Source organism: Crocodylus siamensis, chromosome 8, assembly GCF_052110815.1.
Source record: "Crocodylus siamensis isolate JL-2025a chromosome 8, ASM5211081v1, whole genome shotgun sequence".
In the NCBI taxonomy this organism is placed as follows: domain Eukaryota; kingdom Metazoa; phylum Chordata; order Crocodylia; family Crocodylidae; genus Crocodylus; species Crocodylus siamensis.
In genome coordinates, this window is record NC_143402.1 from 63,294,621 (window position 1) to 63,314,218 (window position 19,598).

The 19,598-nt window shown below is 42.4% G+C and overlaps 1 protein-coding gene across 2 annotated transcripts in view; it reads right to left on the bottom strand.

Moving 5' to 3' along the window:
• Positions 1-19,598, bottom strand: part of FOXK2 (forkhead box K2) — an 88,796-nt gene that overhangs the window by 38,758 nt on the left and 30,440 nt on the right. The gene's annotated exons all lie outside the window — the stretch shown is intronic.

Below are 19,598 nucleotides of genomic sequence, written 5' to 3' on the forward strand. Positions count from 1 at the left end.
AAGAGACTTGGGGGTCATCATTGACCACAAGATGAACATGAGCCTCCAATGCGATGCTGCGGCAAGTAAAGCGACCAAAATGCTGGCGTACATCCATAGATGCTTCTCGAGCAAATCCTGGGACGTCATTCTCCCCTTGTACTCGGCCTTAGTGAGGCCGCAGCTGGAGTACTGCGTCCAGTTTTGAGCTCCAGAATTCAAAAAGGATGTGGAGAAGCTTGAGAGAGTCCAGAGGAGAGCCATGCGCATGATCAGGGGTCAGGAAAACAGATCTTACGATGACAGGCTGAGAGCCATGGGACTCTTTAGCCTGGAAAAGCGCAGGCTCAGGGGTGATCTGATGGCCACCTATAAGTTTATCAGGGGTGACCACCAGGATCTGGGAGAACGTCTGTTCACCAGAGCGCCCCAAGGGATGATGAGGTCAAACAGTCACAAACTCCTGCAAGACCGTTTCAGGCTGGACATAAGGAAGAATTTCTTTGCTGTCTGAGCCCCCAAGGTCTGGAACAGTCTGCCAGCGGAGGTGGTTCAAGCACCTACATTGAACACCTTCAAGAGTAAATTGGATGCTTATCTTGCTGGGATCCTATGACCCCAGCTGACTTCCTGCCCTTTGGACAGGGGGCTGGACTCGATGATCTCCCGAGGTCCCTTCCAGCCCTAATGTCTATGAAATCTATGAAACCTCTACACCACTCAATCTAAATCCCAGAAGTCTTAGACAGGACCTATTTGGCTAGTATATTTGGTGGCCTATATATCAGCTTTGTCACTGATTCTTCATGAATCAGAGTCCACTGTGAACCTACCACCAAATACTCTGGCTGGAACTTCCAACAAAGAACAACTAATTAACTGTCAAGAAGGACCTCCTGCCAAAGCAGCATTTTGGACAGTAGAACAAGACAGTGCCCTGGGAAAGGAATAGCAGGCATCCTGTCTGGCCTATTCTTCATTTTTTCTTACAATGGGATCCAGCCCAGAAAGCATAAGTTTCGCCCAACTTAACTGCTTCCTATAGAGAGAGTATTCAAAAAAAGCAGGCTCTTGTACCAGGATTGGGGCATCTCCCTCAAGAAAGCACACTTGCCCACTTCCTCAGATCCCTTGTGCTCTGAACACCAACTAGTTGCTGTACTGTAGTGAACTAAAAGGGAAAAGGCTGGGGACTAAGATCAAGATGCTCTGTTGACCATCCAGAGTATATTCCATCACTCACCAACAGGTAAACCACAGAACATGAATACTTAAAAATGCTGCTATACTAATATTAATAATTTGAAATACATATTAAGACTGGAGCTTCCTCATGGAATCCTCTTTCATAAATAATATTCATACCGTACCTACATATATAGCTTGGTGATTGACCTGCATGCCTAAAACATTTCTGTGAGACTCCTGTCCTCGTTTCCTCTGCCCCTCAGTGTTCCTTCATCAAATTATCATGGCTTTTCCATAAAAGCTTGGGTGTCTTACAGAAAAGACAGTGAAAGGAAACTAGTATCCAGTTCTTATTTACAATTAAACCACACTATTTTTGCTGCAGGAAATGATCTTAAACTGGGTGTAAAAGTAATTAACACTCATTTCATGGCCTGTTGGCACTGCCATTGTGGCATACAGTGACTCTAATGTAGCTGAGAATCAAGGTACAGACATTTAAGGTATTGTACATAGTACTGAGAGCAAATATTCTCAAGATTGCAACAAGCTAGACAGGGACTGTGGTAAACAGGTGGCCATCTCCCTTTTAATATCTCCTCCTTCCTGAGAGTTGACCACTTCAGTGGTTCCCTGATGGCTAGCCAACATTCATTACAGAATGTGTTGCAAAGAGCCGAGTGTTCAAAAGACATTAGGACTGAAAATGTCTGATAAACCTGAAGTCCAAGAAGGCAAAAACATCATTCATTTAAATTAATATATTTAAACAGGTTACCTCTTTCTAAACATGTGTTGAGTTCAAAACATGGCATATAAAACATTTTATAAAAAAAAAAGAAAAAGAAATATACTTCTAAAGTATACTATATACTCATTTTCTTCTTACTAGTAAAAAGCTTTTTACTAGTGAGAAGTACAGTAGTTTAATGGACTGGTCCCTATCAGACCAAGTATTTCTATTAATTGAACCTTTCTTATTCAGTATACACACAGGCTGTATTACTCTTCAAGTTTGTTTCCGTACTATGCAAATCAAACTTCAAAGATAAAGCATAAATTCCATCTTAAGACAAACAAAAAGAGGAGAACTCAGGAACAAATGCAGAGCATTTAAACATTTACAGTATGGTTACATAAACAAAGTTATAACAAAGTAAATTACTAGGGCTGTACAAAATTTCAGCAGTTGTTTCATTTCAGAGGTGTTTCAGACTGTTTTGGTGCCCGAATCCAAATCAAAATGGAAGGCTCAGAAACATCTCCAAAACAAAACGAGGCATCCGAAATGTTTCAGAAATGTTTTGGAAAATTTTGGCGTTTCAGAGCCAGGCTTGCAGGGAAACAACTGCACACTGATGCCCTGCTGCGCAAGACTGCTCTGCAGGGAGTAGGGATCCGCACCAGGGGTCTCTTCACCACTGCTGCCCTGGCAACACAGAGTTGCACAGGGCAGGCAGCAGCTGGGAGGAGACCTTGGTGCAGATCGCTGGTCCCTGTGGAGCCAGGTCGTGTGGCAAGGCAATGCTGGTCCCTGCCATGCAACCTGGCTCCACAAGGAGCAGAGATCCAGGGCTGCACAGGGCAGGCAGGGGACCACAGCACGAATTTCTGCTCCCTGTGGACCCAGGTTACATGGCAGGGCAGTGCTGGTCCCCGCTGCGTGATCTGGCTCTGCCGGGAGCACAGATCTCTCTGCTGGGAGCAGATATCTCTGCCAGGGTCTCTTCACTGCTGCTCTCCGCCCTGTGCAGCCCTACATCGCCAGGACAGCATGGGACAGACAGCAAGGAGACCCCTGGCGCAGAACTCTGCTTCCTGCAGAGCCAAGTAGTGTGGCAGGGGCTAGCAGACTTGCTCACCACTCTGCCCTGCTTCCCTGCCCCGGGACCCAGCATGATAGGGATCAGAGATCCATGGGGGGGTCCCCTCACCTGCACAGAGGCCAGTGGCCCTCCCCGGACGAGCCACCCACAGCCCTGTCCTGCTCCCCACTGGGGTCCCAAGCCCTGCCTAGCTGGGTAGGGCTGTGCGAAGCTTCCCTTGCAGCGGGTTCAAAACAGACTCAGAGGAGATTTGGCCAAAATGAAACAGGGCAGTGACCCAAAACACCAAAATGAATCACTGTCTTCCAAAATGGCCAAATCCAAAACTGAATTGAAACACAGCTGTGAACTTGAAGCATATTAGCTATTCTGTGCCCATGTGCATGCTCTCACCCACCAATCTGAGTTAGCTTGACCCTTAATGAAAGCAGAAAAAGCTTAGTTTTCAACAGGGCGGGCAATTATTTCAGGTGGAGGGCTGCTTATCCAGTTTTGGCAGGCTGTTGAGGGCCCCCATGGGTAGCCCCAACCCTTGACAGGTGCCCCGCCCCTTGGCCACCATCTTGGGACCAATGCCCCAATGTCTTGGGACCAATGTCCCAGGGCCAGCACCGGTGGGGCCCAAAGTGGGGCACAGGGTGGCAGGGGTCTGTGGAGCCAGGCTGAGCTGCACCAGTGGGGGGGGGAGCTGGCCCGGCTTCATAGAGCCCCTGCTGGCTGGGACCCTGTGCTCCTGCCACCCTGCTCTGGGCCCTGCCGACACTGGCCTTAGGACACTGCTCCCGCTGGCTCTTGCACCTGCTCACTCCCAGTGCCCCTGAGCCCCGCGGTACAGGCAGGGGAAAGTGCACAGTCCCAACCCCTGCTCGCCAGTAGGGAAGCAGCTGGCACTGAGCGCAGGAAAAAGTAGCCCCTCATCCGCCCTGTGGCTGGCACTCCCTGTTGCAGGTGCTCACAGCCCATCCAGGTCTGTCTGGAGCAGGCACAGGCAGCCCCACACTGGCTGCAAGTGGCTACAGTGTGGGGCACTGGCCACCGGACAAATGAGGGGCTGCTTTTCCCCCGTGCTCAGCACCAGCTTGCAACCCGCCCCTGCTGCCAGCCTGGGCTCACCCCATCAGGGCTGCACAGGCAGCAGCTACAGCCCGCCCCCACCTGCCACGCCAGGCGTTGTTGGCTGCTGCCCACCCGGAACTCGCACGCTGGGCAGCCCACAGGCAGCAGTGGCAAACATTGCCTGGCATGGCAAGCGGGGTTGGGGGGGGAAGGGGGGGGGGGGGGGTCGCAACAGCTGCTGCACCACAGCCAACAGGCGAGCCTAGAGCTGGCACAGGGCCAGGTTACAACCTGGTGCTGAGCACCGGGGGGGGGGGGGGAGAGTGACCCCTTGCCAACCCTGTGCCTGATGCCCTGCAGCCACTCGCAGCCCGCATGGGACTGACTGTGCCTGCTCCAAATAGCCTCACATGGGCTGTGAGTGGCTGCAGCAGGGAACACCAACCACGGGGCAGGGGAGGAGCCACTTTTCTCCACACCAGAAAGGAGCCTGGGGAAAAGCTAAGCACTGGGGGGGGGGGGGGAGCAGCCCCTCCCCCATCCTGTGGCTGGCACTCCCTGCTGCAGCCACTCACAGCCCTTTTCAGGCTGTCTGGAGCAGGTACAGGCAGGCCCATGCAGGCTGCGCATCAGGCACAGGGCAGGTGTGGGACCACTTTTCCCCAGGCTCCTTCCCTGCCTGGGGTCCTCCCCTGCCCTTCCCCGCATTCTGGCACAGGGCAGCCATGTGGTCCCAGGTCAGAAGCCCCAGCGGGGCTTCCAACGGGGGGGGGAAGGGTCCTGCTGTTGTCATTTTTGACAGGAACCAAGGACAGATAAAGTACTAATTTTGTAAATTTGTTAAGGGCCCCGCGGGCCGGATTGAATGGCCTTGCGGGCCACATTTTGCCCACCCCTGGTTTAGAAGCACATAAACAGGCAGTCATCCAAAAACATTTTAAGTTAATACCCATCCTTACCTCATGGTAACTTGTTCATGTAGCCATACCCTTAGTGCAGGGGGGACTAAGATATGGCCTGTGGGCTACACCCAACCCACAAAGTGGTGTTATTGGGCCCACAGAAAACCCAAAAGTTGGATCAGGAGCACAGAGCTACATCATCAAGCTTGCAGGGCTGCCTGCCGGGCTGGAAACTTGGTGGTGAGAGGAGTGGCAGAGGAAACTGCTCGCAATTACAGCTGCTGCTGCCAGATTCCAGCCCTGCAAGCGTTCAGACCAACCCCATGCCCCTCATCTATCCACCACTGCCTTAGAGGAGTAAAGTGTTAATATACTGAATACCAGGAGTAAAAAATAGCCTCAAGGGTTTACCACACAATTCAAGTAACATGCAGTTGATTAATGCAGGTAGCAAGGTTAACAGAATTAGCTGCATTAAAGTAGCACAAAAGACCCCTATGCACATAGGTGTAGAGAAACATTCAGACAGCTTCCACCGTGAAAAGTTTCCAGGCCAAATAAAGATGACATAGGACTGGAGAAAGCAAACATTCCCATTTCACAAATATCAAATAGTTTGCCCAAAGTCACATGGAAAACAAGTTGCAGAGTTGATAACTGGACCTAAACTAATCCTGAAGAAAGTGATTTAACCATAAGTATGGATCTACCAAATTCAGGGTGGCAGCCTGCAGATTTCAGACAGAATGCATGATCTGGCAGCCACTTCACAAGCAGAGTGTGGCAGCCCTTTCCCAAGTGGCTCGAACTGGCTGGGAGGGCTACCGATCATGTGGCCCTGCCCCCCACCAATTATTGGAGGGGCGGGGCCACATGACAGGCAGCCCTTGCAGCCAATCAGCAGTGAGGGGTGAGGCAGCAGCCATAGTGTCAGCAGTCCTTCAAGCGGGCAGACCCCCTCTGCCCCCTTACCTGCTCCGGCGGGCCACTGGCTCCCTCTGCAGAGCCAGCATTTTATTTTCAGTGAGTTCCCCCTCCCCAACACACACCAAAGACTGTGGGCCTTGCCAGATTTCATGAAATCTGCAAAACTGCAATTTTGATAGGTCCCCAACTATAAGGTATCCTTTCTTACAGTTTCAGACTAAAATCAATACTGGCTGATCAAAAACAAAGTAATAATAAGCCTAAGAGATACTAACGTCTGCATGCTAAAAATCAGGACATAAATGTATAAAGCATGGGATTTTGTTATTCCTTTTTGGAGGGGGAGGGGAACAGAGGGAAGGTGTAGTTAAAGTCAGCAGCAACTCAGATAAAACTGAGAGGAAACAAATCATAATATGTTCAGTGCTAAATACTCAAAGAAAAGAACTAAAGAACTAACAAAAATTTGCCTTTGGAGTTCAATATATTGATCATCACATGTGCACCCTCCACAAACTGCACATTTATTGAAGTGCATATTACTGGCCCCATAAAGCAGTGTTGTCCATATTTTAGCAACTTTCCATGAAATACACTGCCTTTAGGGATGACAGTCTGGGCAGCCCAAATGAAATACATGATGCATCATTCTGTTTGGCTTGCAGGTAATAACCCTCTACCCCAAACAGTGGCTTTGACTTCCACTGACTCATCTGAAGGACCTCTATCAACTATTATGATTACAGACATTCTCCAGCTGAAAATGGTTACAACAGTATCTATGGTTTTCAGAGGCAACTACCTATATGCTTCCACAATAGAGATGACGGGTACATGGACTATAACTGAATAGCAACATGCTTTAAGAAAGCAGACAAGACTCCAGAAAAACCTGCAGCCAAGACTCCTGAGAAGAATCCAGCCAAGAACCCTTCAAACAGTCCAACCAAGTCACCTCAAAGAAGTTCTTCCAAATCAATATGATTGCTATTTGCAATATAAATACATTAATGTAGCTATATTACTCATCTATAATTGACTGAGTGCAAAATTCTGGGTCATTTTTGGTGAAAGCAGGGTATCGAGCCTTGGTTCAAGAACCAATCCCCCATTTATAACATTACTTCCCATGGGAAAATGGTTCCAAGTTACAACGTTTCAACCTTCAGGAACCAATTGTGTCCTAAGTCTGAGGACTGCCTGTACTTCAAAACAGAGAACAAGAGGCATGGATTCTGGTTCCAATGCAGACACTTGTAAAGAGCTGGTTCACTTTTATACCCACAAATTCAATGTCTGATAAGGCTGCCAACAAGGCTCCTGGCTGTTTGACACCGACAACTATGCTAACATGCCCCTTATAAAGAGAGAAAGCCCATCAATTAGCCTCCAGGCAGCAACTTCTGATCATTTTGACCTGATCTGCAGTCAGAGGCAATGGGATCCATCACCACATCTCTTCCAAGTCCCTGTATTATAGCATCTGAGTTTCACTGCAATGCAATTTTACTTCTTGTTAAGGTACTTGCCTTTTTTATATATTGTTGCTAACAATTTCATCCAGAGGAAATCAGACTTTGTCTCCATTTACACCATCTTCAATCTGGCTCTTCTGATAAAGTATAACTAGTATGATGGCTTATAAGTCATTACAGTATCCAAACTCCTCCCAGGAATGCAAAAATTAACACAATTCTCTCTCAGAGGAAATCAGCTTCGCAGGCTGACTCCTTGCTCCACATTAGGGTTCTCTACTTTAGCCCCAATCTTGCAACTGATAGTACAGCCAGAATTTTCCTACCAAAAATTTGTATGAGATCATGTACATTCTCCTCCTTACCACTCCCATAGAAAGTATGAACAGACAGATTCCAAAGACCAATATGTAAGTAGGACAAAACTCCATTAACAAAGAACATCTAAGAGCCAATGCTTCTTTAATCAGAACCTAGGGACCTGTGAGCTGAAACGCAATGTCACTGCAACAGCAGCCCAACCCCCATGGTATTTACCTATATTTATCTGGAAATAATTAACCCTACCTACACTACTTGATCTCTTAATGTATGAAACACAACTGGAACAAGAAGCTGAACCCAATGCTAGAATCCTTATGATATCACCCTAAGCAAACAAACAGAATAAAAATCATAAACCCATTGGAATCTTTCTGCAATAAGGCAGACATAAAACCAATGATAGACTCATTTCTGTATTAGTAACACAGCTGGAACAATGACAGTAAATCTTACAAAAATTTTAATAAAAAAAACTGTTGCATTAATTCAAGATCGGAGACTGAAGCAACACATTTCCACTGTTTTTCTTCACTTCCATACATGTCAATTTTGTAAGACTTTAGTAACTGTAGAAAACTCCGAGGTGCATTTCTTCTTCCACTATCAGTTATGACAAAACTGACAAACACAACTGTGTTAAAACACCTTCTGTAGCCTCCTCCCTGTGATATTTTTATAGATAATCACCACAACATTTGCTTATGCCTTTTCTTTGCATTATATGTTACTGTGCTTTGACTGTCAGCATGTTAAGACAGGTATATATTTTGATACAGCAAACTGTGTACACCAACAGTGATCCAATCATCCCAATATAGATTAGCTGACACATTACCCCATCTAAATCCAGTCAATGCTGTCCCTATGTAAGCCAAAAGGACTGCAAGAGATGGTTATCCCGTACTCAAAAACAAAGCCACATTAATTTTTTTATGGTACTCTTTCATTTACCCTTCCCTTTGGAAGCTGGATCACCTACATTAGCATGTATATTTTTCTGTGAAATAAATTCCTGCAAGAAAACCCATTTTTGTGAAGGTACACTCCCACAGAAGAAGTGAAAACAAGAGCCACCAGCACTGACATCTTGTATCAGAAGTATATAAGGAACCATCTTCTGCTGCTTCTTTTCTTAGAGGAGTTAACTTTCATTTCAGTGGTAACTCACAATAACAGGGGTGCACCGATGAAGATTTTCTGGGCAGATACCAATGGCAGATTACTGACCAGCCATATCAGCCAATACCAATCTGACTGCCGATATGCAGCCTGACAGCTTGGAGAGCAGCATTTGACTGGCAAGTCTGTTGTGGGGAAAGGATGTGGGGGGAGGGGCAGATGAAGGCCCCCGCAGTGAGGGAGGGTGTGGGGCTGGGGCAGGTGCTGCCCAGCCTGGTTGGGGCAGGGAGTGGGACAGAGATGATGGTTCATCCAGGGGAGGCATGGAGGGCATGTGCTCCCCTGGATCTGTGCGTGGGGCTAAGGCAGGCTGCCTACTGTATGCTTGGGGCCAGGGCTGTGTGGGCTCTTCCCAGTGCATGTGCTTGGGCCAGGCGGGGCTGGTGCTGGAAGGAGGGGCTGAAGAGAGGGCTAGAGCCATGCCAAAATTTGCTGTAGCTCCCCCGCCCAGCACTGCCGTCACCCACCCCACCCGGCCTGAGCATAGCTGCTGGGAAGAAGCCAGCACAGCCCTGGCCCCAAGCATGAAAAGGACAGCCTGCCTTCACCCTACGCACAGATCTGAGAAGCATATACTCCTCAAGCCTCCCCTGGGGTGTGTGCAGCTGTGCACGCCACCCCACCAACCCCCCACCTGTCCCCATGGGCCACCAGCTTCACCTCACACCCTGCCTCACCCTGGCTGGGCAGTGCCTGCCCCAGCCCCACTCCCTTCCTTTTAATCGGTGCCAACGTGATGTGGACTGATGTATTAATGCACCTCTACATAATAATGAACTATCTGAGACAAAACTTATGAGTTGCAACCAAAAGAGCAGGTTATTTACAGCTGAGGATCATTTGTCACAAGAACAGAACCGTTCCACATCCTTCTTAATAGGAGACCTGGCTTAAGAAAGCCCAGGACCAACAGGAGGAAAAAGGCAGCAGACCTGCAGAACCTACCATTATGACAACTTAGACAAACTGGGCTTTACAGTGAAAAACAACTTGAAATAATTTATTCTGACTTAACCCCTACCAAAACTGTGTTTCTGCCTCTGCTGTAATTTAAGCAGAGACACTGTTCATTGGAAGTTTGGTTCTATTTCTGAGAACAAAAGGATGGAGTCTAAGAGGGCACCTTTCTCTTCTTTTCTCCAGAAGAAATAGATTTGGTAAAAGCTCCTGTTTCATATTCCAAACTCAGGGTTCAGCAATGAAGACACAATAAACACAATGGGCCACTGCTGCTGGCAATCTTCAGAAACATCTGAATAGAACCTGCTGTGCTACTACCTAGTGCTATCTCTAAAGAGATGACTGAATCATACTGCCAGCTAACCACACTGTATATAGCAAACATTTTGTTGAAAAGGAAACACACATCATGAAGCAAACATGCTTGAAAAAATAAGGTTTTAATAATTCATTTCAGTATGATGCATACTGGAAAACAGCTATGTTATTGAAAACTTGCACATTCACAGATACGAATGCACAAACAAAAACTAACAATGATTATTTCTAGATAGATGTGCCAGGGAATGTTCCTGCTGTTGGCTGTCCCTTACATCTCATACCAAGCCTATGCTCCACTGCATACAACCTTCCTAGTACTAAACAGTGGTTACACTTCTAGTCTCAGAGATATTGTACATACACTACCCAGATGAGAACTGTGCTCCTCAGAGGCTAGCAAAACAGTCATGTGGAAATAAAAAAAATGTGCAGCCAGGCAAAACCAATCACGTGATGAAACAGGTGAGAAATGAAACAGCTTTGTATTATTTATGGTACAAAGTTATTTTGCCTTACTAGTGTTCAGTGTACACTTGAGCATTATGTTACATGACTCTGGAACTTGCTGGTAATACGGATCAGCTGTTTTTCAATCTTATGGACAGACCAGTCCAGCAAAACCTTTTAAATACAGAATTTGAAGCATACACAACTGAAGTTCTACTGTGGTTTTTACCTATTGCTTCTCTTTCCTGTGTTGCTACATGTGCTTGTCATTTGATCATTTCAACTGACAAATATATTGTGGTTTGCAGGTCCAAAACCTGTTTGTTACAATTATCCATTTCTAGAAACATGAATGACTTCAGTTTTCAGTTCTGTCATGGTAGTAAAGTCCCCCCCCCATAAAACTCAAACATATACTCATTTCAGAACACATACTTGTACTGAGTGGTAACCATTTTAAACCACAGCACTTAGATAATACAGTTCAGAACTTGCTGTAAGGAAAAGGAGTACACTACCACTATTAGAAATCAGGTTGTATTACCGTGAACTACATTTATTTACTGAGTGTACTATTACTCTTCTTGACTAATTTTAATAAAAATGTCTTCCACAGTTTGCAGTTCAGTCTTGGGTAAAAACCCTCATTTTTTTATTTGGATCTGTACAGCACTTAGGACAATGGTGCCACTGTTTAGCTTGTGACACCTGACTCCACCCATAAAGTGATATCTATAATAAGCAGAAAAAGGAGATGCTTTAGCTGTTGATCCTTTCCAGTTGACAAAATGGCATTCTGGACCTATGCTTTTTGCTCTCAGTATCTGCTGCAGTGGGTGACTTGGTTCCAAATCAGTCACTTTACAGTTGTGTAAATTGGGAATTCATCCCCTGAAAAACATATGTGGACCTAATCAGCCAGGCCAGAACATTCACATACTATAAGGAAAGGATATGGTTCGTTTCCCTCAGTAAGTATTTGCTCTTGATGAACTTCTACCCGTTCAGGCCTGCTATCAGTGTTATGTTATATTAGGCTGACATGTTTAGAGACTTAACAAGAAGCATTTTGACAGACTGGTCCCAATTAATTCCTGGGAAACTAATGCCGACTTCTTTGTGACCCTCAGAGTCCACTGGACACTGGATCTGAAAGATGCTTTCTGGTCCAATGGGAACTAAAAAAAATAAAATAAATAAAAATCAAAAGATTTTTTTAAATGCTCCATCTACTTTCCTGCCTAAAAGCTACTTCATAGTGAACATGATTCCTCTCTGAAGAGAAAAGCTGTCTGATGCCTCCCAGTGAACACTGTCCAAGAAAGACTGGGGGAGGGAGAATCCTAGTGAACTATGTGAGCTTCTTCCAAGTGAGGTCCTTTAAGGAAAAGAACAGGTAAGCTAGCCATATAAGTCTCACTCATGCTAACTGCATGGAAGAAAGAAAGGAGAAAGACTCACTAAAATTTATTTTACTCAAATGCCTGAGTATCAGATAAAGGGGCTGAATACTCAATTCACACTTTCTGCAGTCACTTCTAGAATAACTTTTTTTGTTAAACTGAAAACATTTTTCAATTCCCCTCTATCAAGATACTCCCTTCAAAAAGCTTTTAGGACTTGCCTTATGTAAGAAAAAAGCAAAGCGACAACATGCCTTCAGTGTGCCTTCAACAGTTTCTCTATCTTCCCCTTCACTTCTCTGGTCAGCATTGTGTTCCTGGGTTCTCCTCCTGTCTTTCTATTATTGCTCTTGCAGTTGTATTTGCAGTGTTTTTGCCAGATGAGACTCCAGATTTGCCTAAATGATGTTTCCCCAAATTAAAACACCAAAATATAAAGCTCATTCATGCTCTTCTATGCTGACAACTTCAGTCACTCAAGCTCTTAACCTAAGGTTTCATCTTCCTCACCCCTCCTACTCTTTTTATATTGAACCCCTTAGTAAATCCTGTTATTACTCATGCAATATCTTCTAAACCCAACAAAAGTTCTGTTTCCATTTCCAAAGCAAACATTTCAGCCTATGCTATCTAGTGTAGCCTCCTCCTATACATTCATTTCTAATCAACATGCATCAAGATGCTAGAAATCCCTCCTGTCTGATGCTCTTACATACTGCCACTTGCTCAAACCTGTCTCATACTTACCAACTTATTCCAAATCAAGTTTGCACTCATCCTCACACTCAAGCTCTGTATGAAGACATTCATTCTGATCCATTTTTCACTTTCTCAAATCATACTCCCTGTTCTACCAAATTCTTCTGCCTTCTCTATACCTTGTCCATCCTCCCTCCCATTACAAGCTTCCTAGATCATGTCCTGCAACTCCTTCCCATAAAATCACTATTAGTTTACCTTCTAAAATTCCTACTCTTCAGACACATTACAAAACAATTCAGTGTTAGTCAAAACACCTGGAATCAACAAATATGTTGAAAAATACTTAAACTATTTTATGTGATTCATGCACCATATGTTCCTTTTATTTATAAATTGCCTGATTTATATTCAAAGCTTGTTGAGGAAAAGGCTTTGTCTGTAGAGCACCAAGCATACCTGTATCATCATATAAAATGATAGGTTAAGTTTTGCACATATAACTTTTATACAACACACGCAACCTGGAGTTAAGTTTTTATAAAAAGGTCCATAACTCTGTAAAATAAACTCTTAAACAAAAAGCAGACTACAAGTTTTATCTTCAAAACAGTACAAGACTTTTAGCTTAAGCTAGGTGTAACACATATATAAGACTGAGATCTAAAGTTTTAAAATAAATTCCACATAAAAAGTTCTTGTATTAAGACTGGTACATACATGATTTTTTTCTGTTGTTGTAACAGTTTGGGTCTCTTAATCTAGTTAACTAAACCACCTAAATTTTTATTATCAAATACTTGTTTCTAGCCTGCATGAAAAGTTTCAAATACTTTTCTCACATGAACAAGCATAGGAATGAGCAATTCTGAAAATGCAGATGTTATAAATTAAAATACTTAAAATACACATGGCACATCACATATTCAAAGCACTGGATATAGACATTTATTCACAAATCACTTCTGAAATAAGGGAGTATGTAGTTATCACATTTTATAGTTGGGAAAAGGAAAAATGAAGTAAATTACCCAGAAACACGCATCAAGTTAATTATATGAAATAGGATGAGAAGTCAAGACTTCCTGACTTCCAACTCTGATTGTTCTTCTAGATCAATCAATCTCTGTGCTTGTTCTTTTGGAAAATCCAAATTTAATCCCAACTGAATGTGTAAAAAGAAATACATTTTTCTAGTGGTAACCTGACTTGCTATAAACCAGAACTAAAAGAAAATCCTTTGGCTTGCCAGGTGTACGAGAGGTATCTCAAAAGCAAAGATTAGCTTAGAAGTTTTTCCCCCTCTCTTATGCAGCAAGCAATTGATCTTTGACATCTGTTGGTATAATACAAGTAAAAATTTAAGAAAAATTATTTGATAATTTATAGGCTTTTTTGAGCTTCAGACTAGATCAAAGAACTGTGCTTGCAAGTGCTAAACAAGATGTCAGATGCTTCAAGAGTGATACGGAAAAAGAAGTCCAACCTTGATTCCTGCTAAAGCAAATAAAACCTGTATCTAAAAATCTTCACTATAATCCAATAGAGATAAACAGGGACACACTCCATATTTTCATACTTGCAGAGAGGTTAAGGCCAAGATAGGTCATAAAGATTATCTAATCAAGTGGTTCTCAGTCTTCTTAGACTCCAGGCACCCAGCCCCCAGAAAATGCTAGTTCTTTGCTTGTACTTGTTTTTTTACTACAGAAAAATAATGAAGTAACTGCTCTATTGTAAAAAACTCAGAAAAACCACAATAGGTCAGAATGTTTCTGATACTGTGCCACAGTGCCCTGGTTGAGAATCACTGATTTATCTGATCTTGTGTGTTCCAAGCCTGTTTAATTCCACCCTACTACACCTATATTTAGGGCCCAGAGACTTCGGTTTGTTTGTGGCTGAAACTCAGCTTCCAAAAAGGCACCCAATATAGATCTGACGTTACCAAGAGATGGAGAATCCATCATTCCCTGGTGGTTTATTTCAACAGTAGTTGAGTAGTTACTCAACCTCACTGTTAAAAACCAATGCCTAATTTCAATAAATCTCTTTTCACCTTCCAGCCTTTGGTTTATATTATATGCTTTCCTATAATTAGTAACAAATCCTCAAGTTTCCAATACCTTCTCATGCAAAGGAAAAATCATCTTCTACAAAGCATTCACTTCTCAATCTTCTTTTTGATACAGCACAGCAACTGAAGTCCTTAAGTTTCTCACTGTAAGGTTTTCTCTCTAGCACTCAATTTTGTGGCTTTCTTCTACATTCTAACTTTTAACATCCTTTCTAAACACTTGATATCAAACTACATGGAGCAGTCCAGTAAATGTCACAAACACCATATACAGAGATAAATTCACCCATTCTTCTAGTCATATGCTCCCTGTTCATCTGTTCAGGGTTGAACAGATGAACCCTGTTCAGGGTTGAACAGCCTTTTTCTGTTACAGAATCTCACTATGAGCTCCCAGTGAATTATTTCACTATACCCCTAAATCCTTTTCAGAATTGCTACTATTGCGGATGCAGACCCCTGTTCTGAAGGAATGTCCAGGAAACTATTTCTAAACATGTAACTTTACATTTTGCTTGAATAGGTCCACTTTACCAAACAATCCCAGGCATTCTGTCTTCACCGTTATTTACTACTCTACTGATCTTTGCATTATTTGTAAATTTTATCAGACATGATAATGTATTTACTTTTGGCTCACTGATAAAAAAAATTTAATAATGTTGAACTTCAAACTGATCACTGTGGAACTGCACAGAAAATACTTCTACTTGCTGCTGATTCTCCACAACAGTGCTTTTTACATGTGTTAGCTAGCTCTTAATTTATTTAATGTTTACTTTAGGATTTTTTTAATACGGACAAAAAAAATAGGGATATTTTTAATAAGTATATTGCCCACACAAGTCTTCCCAGGCTTGTCGTCAGGCTAACCAGGCTCTAGTGACCTGTACCCTCCAGTAGCAAATATCACCTTTCCAATATAAGATTACAAGTAGTATAATTTGATAAAAACTACTTCCCCAAAAGCCTCATTGGCTATTAATATAGTCCTATACTTTAATTGTATCAGTAGCATACCACACAAGTCTTCCCAGGCTTGTCGTCAGGCTAACCAGGCTCTAGTGACCTGTACCCTCCAGTAGCAAATATCTCCTTTCCAATATAAGATGCTAGTTAGAGAGACAATTATATTTTTAAAACGTATCTTTTAGTAGCATCTTAAAATTAATTCAGTTTTACGCTAATTCTATGTAATTTATTTTTGCCACTTCAGACAGCTTTGACAGAGAAATTACCTCGGTTTGTTTTACTCTGTGGTCCTGAATCTGCAAACACTTAAACATGTGCAACTTTACTAACATGAGCTAATGGGAATACTTATGTGCTTAAAATAAAGTAGGTGCCTGTCTGCAAATCAAGACTTAAATAATTAATTTTCTGGTTCTTATGGACCAGCAAAATGGTGATATACATACCAGCTATACTGGTAATATAAACTGCACAGCTGAAAAAAAAAGTTTGCAAGATAAAATCTATGATGGAACTTAAGAGAGCTAGTAAACCTGTCTCTACCATTTTGGAAAAATCAGATGCTACAAAACCAAGGATCAATACTACCCATGGACTATGAGTACATAAAAGCCAGGAGACACCAAACATTCCAGCACTCTCACTTAAGCAATATACTGTAATATTTGCTTCCCACACTAGTCCACAAAGATTTGTGATACAAATAAGTTTTTTCCCCCATGCCTACTGTGAATAGGTCAAAAATCTCAGAGGCAGAAGGTCACAGGAAATAACTGTCACTATGTTTTCACTTTTTAGAGTCAAAAGTGAGGCAGCTGATAAAACTATCATCTTAACAGCACAACATGAAGTTTAATGGGAGACATCAGCTAGTTAGTACACTTATATCCCTCTATAAAACTCTTAAAGATGACAGAGGTGACCTCAAACTACACTATGATCTTAAGTGTACAGGTTTTTTTTCAGAATATACTCCTGGAAATTTTAGACAAATTAGTTAAATGTAGGACTAAAAAAACCCTCAAAAAACATTCCTGCATTTTTCAATAAATGTAGCAGTCAGACGCACGAGCTACTTTCCTATTTTGACTATTTTAATATCGGTCTTCTTATGAAAAATTATTCATACTGAACAACAGGATACCATCTCCCCAAAATACAAGATATACTCAAAAAGCTGGTATTCTTTCAGAAGCAAAAACTGTTTTCTAAGATGCACATACTTTGATCCATGCCTAGAATTTGCAAGGCAATATCCTTATTACCTGAATATCTCTGGGCACTGATATGAAATACACAACTACTATTAAATGGTCCCAATTATTTTGAAAAGATACTATTGTGTTATTTTTCCTGTTTTCATCTTAAATTCAATTTATTAACCTTACTAGCAGCAAAAATAAAGTTAAAGACAATTTAAATATCTTATTTCTAAAAACCACCTATCATTACTTAACCCCTTAAAAAAAGAGCTGTAGAAAAGGATCATATTTAATTTAGGCATGAATAAGCCCATGCATACAACTGTGTAACGGGGATCTCAGAAGTCATCTTATGTTTCTATTGCACATAAGGAAATTCTGAAATGGAATAAATATTTTTCAGGTTTTATAAAAACAGACAAAATATTTTCTCCTGTTAGAATCCATTCTGCTTTTAAAGCAGATCATCAATCCTTCTCTTCCACAATTAGAGTTGCAAAAAAGAGAGCCTACTGATATTTTTAGATGATTTCCTGGTTTCCCCCAATTCATTTAGCTATATGGGGAATATATTTGCTTTTATAGTCAACTGACATGCATGATCATTCATACAATTATTAAACAGACATAAAATTCTCTTAAATAAATGTTAGGAGAACACCTAAATCCCTTTCACATCATGGACATAAAACACCTTGAAGAAAAATTACTAACAAAATAAACTGGTCTAAGTGCAACATCTTGAGGGTTCACCTGCAAAGGCCAGTATTTGAAGATATATATTATGGTAACATTTTTTAAATATTCAAACTTTTTTCAATTATTAATGGAATAAATAAGGATTTTTTTCCTTTTGTATACTGCAAAAAAAGCCAAAACCTGTTAACCAAAAATATATAAACTTAATCTTAAACTTAATTTTTCTTTTTGCAGTCTCATTTTAAACAGCATGGTTCTATCCAGTTTACAACACATCTGATAATGATCGATGAGCTGCTATTGATCAGTGAAATGCAGCTAAACTCCTCCTGATGTTTAAGATATTTAATTTAAAGCTGCCAAAAACTTAAACTTATATCTAACTATTAAAACGTATTGTTATGTCAATGGACACACATAAGCCATTTCAAAAAGTAAACTAAAAATTCTGAGGTTTGATTGGTAGGCCACATGCAGAACTTGTAGATTTTAGTTTCACGTCTAAAATTACAAGTCAATACAAATTACTCCAAGGAACACCTCCCCCTGCCCCCCACCCAAATTTCTCCCCCACAAACCTCAACTACCTAGTTCAAATTGTTATATTTATGGCAGTGGGGTCTAAAAAAAAACCAACCCACATGACAAATCCATCTTATTTGAAGTTTTTACCTAGTTCCAATGGCAGCTTCAGGTTCAAGGGAAAGTAGGTATGCACTGTGTAGACTAACTACAGAAGCAAAAATTATCATGAACTTCATGAGATACTGTGAACGGACAGCATAAAGCGGAGTGAGTGATCTGAATACAAAAGTTTGGAAAAAAGGAGAGAGAGAGCAAAAGAGAGCTTCAGATTGTTCAAACATGCTTTCAGAAGTTACAGAAGTATCCAGCTCTTAGATTCATAGATGGTTAGGGGTGGAAGGGACCTCGGAAGATCATCAGGTCCAGCCCCCTGCACCAGGAAGAAAAGACAACTGGTGTCAGGTGACCCCAGCGAGGTGACTGTCCAGTCTCCTCTTGAAAATTTCCAGGGTAGGTGACTGCACCACCTCTGGAGGGAGCTTATTTCATACTCTGGACACCCTAACTGTGAAGAAGCTTTTCCTAATTCTGAGCTTGAAATCGTCTTCCAGGTGTTTGTGGCCATTACTCCTGGTTTTTCCCAAGGGTGCCCTGGTGAACAGTTGTTCACCGAGCCCTTGATGTATTCCCCTGATGTAGCAATAAGCTGCTACCAAGTCCCCTCTCAGCCTTCTCTCTTTCAGGCTGAAGTGTCCCAGATCTCTCAATCTTTCTTTGCATGGCCTGCTGTGCAATCCTCTGATCGTATGGGTGGCCCTTCTCTGGACTCTCCCAAGCTTTACCACATCCTTGTTAAAGTGCAGCGCCCAGAACTGGATGCAGAACTCCAGCTGTGGTCTCACCAATGCTGAGTAAAGTGGAAGAACCACTTTCTTGGTTTTGCTTGAGATGCATTGGTTGATTCATACCAGAGTATTATTTGCCCTACTGGCTACAGCATCACACTGCCGGCTCATATTTATACTGTGGTCAATTATTACACCCAGGTTCCTTTCATTCGTGGTGCTGGCCAGTTTGCCAAAGTTGCTCTTATATTCAGGGAGAAAACATTTAAAATGTGAATGGAAAATAAGCCAATACAAGACTACAAATATCATCCAAATCAGCCAGCAACCACTCCAGAAGAGCTGTTAGGTCCCATTCATCTCAATTGTTAATTCAATCCTAATGACACTTTGAGTATCAGATGCACACACAGAACACATGCAATCACAGTCCTAATTCATACAGTAACTGCACCTGTGCACACAATTCAAATAACTGCAATTACAAGTGCACACAGGGTGCTGAAATAGTTGTGGTTCTGTAGAGCCCCCAGACATCATTCCCTTCACCCAAGTGATGTTGAAAGACACCATAATTTCACTAAGCAGAAGT